The sequence below is a fragment of the Falco punctatus genome, assembly GCF_963210335.1.
Source record: "Falco punctatus genome assembly, chromosome: 10".
Lineage (NCBI taxonomy): Eukaryota > Metazoa > Chordata > Aves > Falconiformes > Falconidae > Falco > Falco punctatus.
The window spans coordinates 3,841,684-3,849,693 of NC_137590.1; the positions used below are offsets into that span (position 1 = coordinate 3,841,684).

General features: G+C 46.8%; 1 protein-coding gene across 1 annotated transcript in view; it reads left to right on the plus strand.

Moving 5' to 3' along the window:
- Positions 1–4,496: 4,496 nt before the first annotated feature.
- LOC308071079 (protein FAM83D-B-like) overlaps positions 4,497–8,010 on the plus strand; it is a 441,583-nt gene continuing 438,069 nt past the window's right edge. Inside the window, exon 1 of the mRNA XM_080405980.1 lies at positions 4,497–4,509. The gene's annotated coding sequence lies outside the window, so the exon portion shown is untranslated. The remainder of the gene's footprint in view (positions 4,510–8,010) is intronic.

An 8,010-nucleotide genomic window follows, 5' to 3' on the forward strand; every position in this document is an offset into this window, starting at 1 on the left:
TCAGCCCAGAAGCTACCGACAGGGAAGGTAAAGTTTTTGCTGAGATCCGCCAGGAAAAGCATCTGGCCAGCAGGAAGCAGTTCTGCATGCAAAGAGTTGTACGTACACTCTGTCTTGATAGGTCAAAAGCAGAAATGACTCTCATTTGATCCATTCCCTCTGGGTCAATGGGTATATCAGGATTTGCTTTGTTGAGCATCAGGGAAGAAAGCCTGGACCTTGAAAGTTACCTTTCTAGAGATGTACAAAACCAGAAATACACGGATCTAGACACATGCACTTTCAGTTGTTTTCCTTGCAAACTTTAAAGTCATCATATTTTTTATATGTAAGATTCAAAGGGCAAAAGTTTGCTGTTGTTTTATTTTTATTCCCTCTTAGTTGATTCTGTATTTCCAGCATGTTACAAATCACAGGCTTACACCAGGATGTTAGCCATAAAAGCATTGCCTCATTACACACACAAATGTTTGGGATTAAAATTATAGGCTAGTGGCATATATGAGAGGCAGATTATAATTAGTATCTAGACTCCTGGGTGATGAATCACAACAGAGTATTACATACCACCAGCCTTGCACTACGTTGCAGGTCAGGAGTTAACAATCCAAGTAATGCCGCTCAGCGCAAGCACGGCAGGGCTGGGTGCCCGTGCTCACATCTCAGAGCTGAAGGGCGACATTGCTTTTTGTGCTTGCCCCAAAACCCAGGGCAGGACTGGCGACTGGCGCTAGACAGACCGCTCCAGACCACGGAGGTCTATCTCTGGCTGCTGCATGTCAGGAGGGATAAAGTAGAGAGAAAGCTGGGTAGAAAGCTGGAGAAGAATGGATAGCTATTAGAGTTGGAAATTCTTCAGTAAATGAGGTTTTTGCAGAAAATTACCCATCTCTTGAAGCTGAAAGTTTCTACAGGGAAATAGAAGCTTTCAGACAACTTTGGTGCTGGGACAGAAGGGCAAGAGATGGGAAGGTGGGCAGGGAGACTGAGCAACTACACCGGCTGGAATAGACTGTCCCATGACTGAGCATCTCCACAAAGCTGAACAGGTTCTCAGAGGCTCCAGTCATTGCTGATTTAAAAAGACAAGAATGAGCAGCTTGCACAACTTGATGACAACGAGGAGATGTAGCACCAGGAAGCTCTTCCAGCACAGGGACTGCCACAGGCTCATCCCCATGTGAGCCCTCTCCAGGGTGCATTGAACACTGACCAGGAAGCCTTGCAACATTGCTCTTGTTTTTAAGCATATTCCTCAGCTGACTGCGTGTTTAGGAAGCTGCAGACTCCGTTAAGTGCATAGTTCCCTGTTTGCATGCGTGCCATTCCCAACGCTTGGCCTATGCTTAAAACCACAACTTACATTCGCACGTGTGTATGTATAGTCATATGTGTGCTCAGGAGACACACACACACAGGCGTGAACATTTCAGTTGCAAAACCACCCTGCATCTCATCTGTCTGCAATTCTGCTCTCCAGGGAGAGGTATGTGCTGACAGTGAGACGATTATGAAGGTGATTGAGCTTTGAAAGGTATTGTTGCTCTCTTCAATAGTGCTGATTGGCAGTGGTGATTAAATGACTCAAGCAAGGGGAAGCAGTATTCAGAGGCTGACCAGGCAGATCATGGATTCAATCAGCTTAAGCATCTGAGAATAAGTGCTGGTTTTCTTCTTGGAGAGAGCTGTAGTTCTGAGGCCCATGGAGCCAGGACAAGATCCCTGTCCTGTGTGGCTGGGATACCAGCAGCAGCTTGGCTAGTTCTCCATTCTTCTACTTAGCCCATTCGGTGGCTTCAGGGGAAAATCCAGGTATTGTCGCTGTCTCCTACACATCAGTCTTTAGAAAGCCACAGGTCAAGCAGGACTTTGGGGTAATTCCCTCTCCTTCAGTGCTCTGGAGGAGCTGGGTCTTTGGGTTCCTTCTTCTTTCCCAGCTCAGTCACTGATTCACCCGGGATTTTCTTCCTAGTCACACTCTGGTTTTTGACAGTGCTGGAAGTGCTCAACTGCTAGGGAGAAAAAAGGGGTATTGACAAAAAAATTTAAAAGTTCCCACCATGAGAACACATAATCATATGATAAATACACTTAGTTTTAAATGCTCCTCTTGGTTCTACCTGGTGGCACCTGAATCCTCTCTACTGGCCTGGAAAAAGTTCTGACCTAAGGAAAATACTTTCCTGATCTTACATGACAACTCCCATCAGCAGCAGCAAATGTTTACTGAGCTGTAGAAAACACCAAAACTGTAAGGGTGAAAACAGAAAGAGTATTTATGCATAATATGACACTCCAAGGAACAGCCATCAAAACAAACTTCTAATTTAGAGAGCACTGTCAAATGCCCAGTAGGGTTACAGCATCACACATCAAATTCCCCTTTTGCAGGTTTTAATTCCTGACTTCTCTCATACGGCACAAAACAGATGAATTATTTTAACAATTGCTCACTGTAATTATATCATCACAGCCTCAGCTCTTCCCTCAGGTATGACACAGCCACCAGAGCAAACTTCCCAGCACACAGGTGACCCGGTCCTGGTCCCCGCTGGGGGGTGTGCTCGCATTGCCTTGCTGCAACAAGTCACGCATTAACCCACCTCATCCTATTGCATGGTCACATACCGTCATCTGGACTGATTGGAGAGGAATATCTTCCTCTCCTGAGTCGTGGGTCTAGATTTCCTCCATGGCAGATGTGTTCCTCAGGAACCTGCAGGCTAAAACCCTGCTCTACATTTTCTTACTACTTTAAGGAAATTCCAGCGCAGCAGGGAAGGGAGGACAGCCAACCTGAGCAAGGTGAAGGAAGGATTTGGAATATCTGGCATGCAACTAACACTGATTTAGGATGGAAAGCATGTCCTATGCAGGGCAGCACAAGCATGGTGCTGTTCACATGCCTGCCTTGCTTGCCACCCTTTTCCTACACGTTTGCCGGTGCAAGTGCTGGGAGAAGGCAGTGGACAAAAGACATGGGGAGAAGCGGGAGCCTGACAGAGGTCTGCAGCCTCTCCAGCTCCTGCGGCTCACTCACACAGCTCCCAGGACTCGTTACCAATGGGTTCCTCTTTATTTCTTTTCCTAATGTTCATTTCACAAACTGCAGAAGTAACATCTTTCACTATTAAAATGTAATTAATGATTTCACCACATTGAAATTAATAATTAACTGAAAAGACATTTGGACCCTTTGTTGAACAAAACTCGGGAATTTTATGGTGCATTGGGACTGTCTGGGCTGGTCTGTCTCCGAAGCAGCTATCCCACAGCTGGCAGCAAACCAGGGGCTGCAGAAAACATGTCTTTTTTTTTTTCCTGTCAGAGCGTTTCTGACAGGCCTTTACAGCGCAGGAGCAGCTCTGCTCACAGGCACCATGAGCTCCTGGTTTCTGGATCCTATCAAAGACGGAACAGAAAGAAAAGGTAAACACGACTAGGGAGGAGGCAATGGCCTCAGCTGATCCGCTCCCCACCCACTATCTGCCATTTGTGAGATGCCCAGACAAAAGGGTTTTAAAAAGAATTTAGAGAGTTCCAGTGGTTTGACATCTGCTTCAGAGGAGGACTTCTCTACCACGGACCAACACAATGAAAGCCACCAGCTGCAGTTCAAGAATAAGGTGTAAGAGAATGAGTACCTTGCACAGCAATGCCCTGTGCCCTTGACTTTGGTCCCCATAGTCCCAGACCAGTTCTCACCCTCTGCACCAAGCTTGTCATTGCCACGGGGACAGCAAACATCCACGGTACGACAGACTCCTTGAGCTGACCCCTGGCACTGCCAGGACTGGCAGATTCTTGTGAACTTGGATGTTTTGTGTTACAGAGGCTTGAACCTGGAAACCTAGCATGGAAACACACTGACGTCTTTAAGACCTTAGACTCAAACCAACGGATTGGTGGAGTATTTTGGCAACCCCACCACAACTTGAGGCACAGGTCCTCCACCACACCACCACAGTCAGCCTGCAGCTTAGCCAGCACCGTTCTTTGGTACTGAAGCATCTTAAAGTTTGGCTTTCCCTCGAAGCCAACTGAATGAATCAATTCCTCCTTGGCACTGAAATAAAACTCACTTTCTGCTAGGTGGGTCAAAAACACACAGTCTATTTCAGCTGTTCTGTTCCCATGAATTCTATTACAATATGTTGCAAAGAGGAAGATTACAGGGAAGGCAGAGCCAGCGGCATGCCTTGCTTTATGAGGGGGAAAAAAACACACACACAATTTATTTTTCATTGCTTTATGATGAATATGAATTCAATTACATGCAGAGGAGAACTGCAGTAGTCAGTCAGAATTATACTCAGCTAGTAGCGAATATAATGGCTTTCAACAAGGAGAGCTTATCATCAAGGTTCAGACAAGCTTGAGTCTGTGTTGCACCTGATGAACCTGCACAAGGAGACAATGACTATCACAGCTGGGAATTAATCTCTCATCTCCATGGCCAGAGGAGGGAGGGGGAAGCAAGGTGTTAGTGGAGCCCCCTGGTCATTGCCAGTCCTCCAGCCACACGCGTCAGGACAGCAGCCATGGGCACCAGGGAACAGAAGGACCATCCATCAAAACATGAGCACATGCAACAAAAGCAACACAGAAACGTGCTTGCCACCCTTCTTGTTTCTGTCTTTTTGCCACCAAATAAAATTAATATCTCTCTTGCTCCCTGGTTTCACCTTTCCAACAGCCTGGTTAAGCTTTGCCCACAAAGCTCACCAGCTTAGCAGCCATGTGTGCAGAACACAGCTCACCTTCTGCCTTGATTCAGCCAGACATCTGGGAAGGGTCTGTACCAATGGCATCACAACACCCAAGCACCCCACTGCACCAGTGCAGATGTATCTACTTATCTGTGCCTTTCCACTTATAAGGCTCCAGTCACTCTGAAACAATGACCACCTGTGCAGGAGCTAGCAGTTCTTTGAAGATGCCTTTTAAGTCCTTTTCAGTCCTCCTAATTGAGCAGAAATCCACAATCATTAGTACATCTGTGCTTGGCACTAAATGCCTCTTAGCACAGCTCCACTGGAGAAACAAGGGAGGGTGGGGAGACTCACAGCACCCCTGGGACCCCCCTCACAGAAACTGCTGCCCCAGGACAGCCCTGCCATGCTCAGCAGCGCCCAGCCCCTCTGTCCTGCCCCCCAGAAGTACCAGTGCTCTGGCAGCAGCCGTGTTTCCCCAGCTGCCACAGCATCAACAAGAGAAATCCTCAGGCAAATGGGAGGAGGGACAGATGATTGCCACATACTGTGCATTAATCTTATACACGGTGCAACTCTCTTGGGGTGCCACTGATGTAATGCAACATCGATATGTCCAGGTTTTCATTCTCCAAGGTAGCTCTCAAGTTGTTTTTTTGGGGTGCCTAGCAACTCAGAATCAGAAAAGTAATGTTAATGCAACATGCAAAGCAACCACCTCCAGCCCTCCTCTGGGAGCAGGCATGAAAAGATTATATCTCTTTAGTTATCACTTAACAAAGCAGTACTTAGCAGCAAGTCCATCTAACTTGACATTGCTTGAAGGCTTGAAACACCCAGCAGTGTGTGCAAACACTCACACGAACATGTTGCTGCTGTGCAGACACACACACAAGCGTCCTGCCGCCTGTCAAAGCTGCCTTTGAGCCAGGCACCAGCCAGGCAAAGCAGAGGAGCTGGGGGGGCAAACAGGAGGGCTCAGGCAGCAGTAAGCCAGGCGAGGCTGGAAGGAGATGTCCTGTGTTTTGGGATCCAGCTATTAGAGCCCCCTCCTGGACCAGCAGACATGCCAGACTGCTTCCCAAAGGAGGCTGGGGGAGACAAACTTCCCAGGAGGAGCTGTTCTGCCTTCCTCTCTGCACACAGGCAGTGCAGACGAGGCTTTCCCTGTTTCTAAAGCAAAATGTTATTTTGGAGCAGCTGACTGGAAAGGAATGCTCAGATCTTCCCAATAACACACTTTTCAAATGTCTTCACTATTATTTATCAAAGTATTTCATGGCCATTTCTGCGTTAAGTTTTACTTCTTCAGCATGGAATGTGAGTGTTGCTACTCTTTAAAGATAGGAGAAATAAGATGTGGGGCATCACATCTCTTGGCCAAACTTACGAATCAAGACAAAGTGGAGCTCATACAAACTCCTGACGTCTGTGTTCCTTCATACCCATGTATTTGCTCCTTCCCATCAACTGAGATGCTGATGCTCTGAAACACAGTGACTGCCCCCTTACCTGCCACCTGGGGAGTATTTATTCAGTGCTGGGGACATCATCAAGCTTTTGCCCAAACTGCAAAATCGTTTGTTACTCCTGCTGGCAAGCAGAGAGGATCCGTGTTTGACGCCCCACACAAAGCACAGTGCTGACACCCTGGGAGCTGCCCCTCCACTTGGGCATGGGAAGGGGCAGTGGCAGCGCAGCACCGGCCAAGCCTCCCTGCCCTGCAAAACCCTGCGCTGCCCCATCTCAGTGCACCCATCCCCTTCCCTCTGCAGTCATACAGCTGGAGGTGGTTCCAGCCATTGAATGAAGGAGAAGGTGTTTAATCTCACTTCCACCCAGGTGCAGCTGCCTGGCCAGTGACCCCAGCCCAGCCCGAGCCTCCCCTTGCCCAAGCCCACGCTGCAGCGGCGCGAGCTGAGCTCCGCCGTGAAGGCAGAGACAGCACCAGCAGCCGGCTTCGGGTCTGGAATCAGACTGCATCATTAGACAAAATCTACGGGCTTGAATTCTGCCATCTGCTCACTAGGCTTGATTGAAAATGTAGGAATTACATTAAATTACCTGATTATGTGAAGGCTGACAAATGATAGTAGATATTACAGCCAAGGCTGAACAAGAGCTTGGCCATTCCTGTCTCTGCTGGAAGAGTAGGAGTTTTGCCCTGGTAATAACAAGCATTGCAAGTTTCTTCTCTTTAGTGCCTTTTTTTTTTTTTTTTCCTGAGGATGGAGAAGAAAACATACAAATTGCACATAATAAGTGGAACACAGAGAAAAAGAGCCAGCTGTACTCACAGATGTTACAATACAACCAAAGGTGCTTCTCTATTTTCTCTCCTCCTAGAATAAGCTGTATACATCTAATGAATAATGCAAGAGATTTCCTCTATAGAATTAATAGCACGCAGTCCTTCTTGACTTGCCTTTAATCACACTCAGGACCCAGTGGGCCTGGGAGGGAAAGTCAGCATTACTCATTTACTCAGGCAAACTCAGTGGTTGTCAGCCATCCCAATCCTTCACAGCTTTAACACCACAGTCTGGGGAACAACATTAGAACCTGTGGGCAGCCCTATGAGCTTTGCTCCTCACCAGAGGCAAAGTCTGGATTAAAGTTAATTGACGTTTCACATTTCACTTGAACACAACCAGTGTTTACAAATGGTGCGTTAGGAAAAGCCTTTGCTTAATTAGATGGACTCATTCACCCTAATTCATGCACAGTGATGTTTCAGCTTTATATTTATGCACATTCATGGAGATCCAGAGAATTTCACTCACTTAAAGAAGGTAGCTTAGAGGTAGGTATGACTCTATAAATGCACACGGACTATTTATTCTGAGTCTGTTAGTCATGTGTTATTAGCAGTGCAAATGGTACAGTTTCAAGTATCTGTGCAAGCCTACAGCTACAAAAGTATCTGAAGTTTTGAAAATTTGGAGAATAAGAAAAAAGGAGTTCAGATATGGCTGGATCTGAAAATGCTTCAGGATTTGCAAAAAAGGTTTTGTAAGCAGTGTCTCCTGATCTGGCCAGGGCTGGTTCAGACCAGAAGACAACAAAGTGGGAGTTTTGTCTAAAGAATATAAAGTATGAGTCACAGGCAAGTGTTGTCAGAGAATATTGCAAACTGGAGTTCCCATCCGTCAGCAAACCTGATAACCTTAATATGTTTTGGTTAGAAACATTTCTACATACATAAATCAAAAAGTTTTCCTTTGCCTTGCTGAACTGTTTGGGCAGCCAAGCTGCTTACCTCCACTCCTGGGCTTTCATCCCAAACGCTGTCTCCTCG